Source organism: Etheostoma spectabile, chromosome 1 (genome assembly GCF_008692095.1).
Source record: "Etheostoma spectabile isolate EspeVRDwgs_2016 chromosome 1, UIUC_Espe_1.0, whole genome shotgun sequence".
In the NCBI taxonomy this organism is placed as follows: domain Eukaryota; kingdom Metazoa; phylum Chordata; class Actinopteri; order Perciformes; family Percidae; genus Etheostoma; species Etheostoma spectabile.
Window position 1 is genome coordinate 31,884,067 of NC_045733.1, and position 1,179 is coordinate 31,885,245.

At 40.1% G+C, this 1,179-nt stretch overlaps 1 protein-coding gene across 4 annotated transcripts in view; it reads left to right on the plus strand.

Moving 5' to 3' along the window:
* The window catches only part of kmt5b (lysine methyltransferase 5B), a 37,664-nt gene that overhangs the window by 34,204 nt on the left and 2,281 nt on the right, over window positions 1-1,179 (plus strand). The window lies entirely within an intron of this gene.

Genomic DNA, 1,179 nt, shown 5'->3' on the forward strand with positions numbered 1-1,179 from the left:
GTACGACGTGGTTTCACATCCCAAAACCCCAAAAACCGGGACAGAAGGAGAAGTCCGACCTGGCAGCGCAGGTAAAGGTAACGTTACACACAAATGTACTGATTATCACAACTTGGCTATTAGGGATGTAACGATACAATTCACGATTTTAAGTCCACAATACAATTTAATTTTCTCAGGGGGTTTTCAACAGAATAAGCAGTTCCTTATTATAATAAAGAATTGACATTGAAATGCGGAGGTCTTAGGATTCTAAACAGCATTTTCCAGATTGAACCAAGTGGATTATAGCTGATGTTTTATATTATATGTCTTATATATTATATTATATGTATTTAGTAGGGATGCAACGATGCAATCCACTCATGATTCACAGGCAATTTTAAGTTTACTATGTGAGTTTTCTCAGGATTTGTGAAGAACACGTTTCAAAGTAGATCTGAAACAATTTAATTAATCAGCAAAAATGCCCAAAATTGAAGCCGCAGCTCCTTGAATGAGAATCGATGCGATTCAAGATTATTATAATTAAGGTCACAATACAATTTGCTCACGATGTCTTTAACCGACTGAGCTGCAGACAAATTACTGAAAAACAACTCCTTATCAAAAGTGCAACTGAAATTGTATTTTAAAGTGCTCATATCATGCTTTTTGGCCTTTTTCCCTTTCCTTTTTTGTGTAATTATTTTTTTTCTACATGTTATTGGTTTATAAAGTTAAAAACACCCCAAAGGGAGTTAGCCTCTCCAACACAAAACACTGTTCATGAACTGCTCCTAACAGCTCTGTTGTAGTCCATCCTTTACTTCCGTGTAACACACGTTATACTGCTCATATAGCTGCTAGTATGGAAAACCTGCATACTCTGCTTCTGACTGGCTAGTAGTCCTTACCTAGGTACTGTCAGGGCCCTCATCTCGGCTTCTGACGGCTAGTAGTCCTTACCTGGTTACTGTCAGGGCCCTCATACTCTGCTTCTGACTGGCTAGTAGTCCTTACTAGGTACTGTCAGGGCCCTATACTCTGCTTCTATGGCTAGCGCCTTACTAGGTACTGTTCAGGGCCAGCATACCTCTGCTGCTGACTGGCTAGTAGTCCTTACCTAGGTACTGTCAGGACACACCCTCATACTCTGGAGGTAAAACAGAGAGCTCAACACACAGGGGGAAAAGAGGA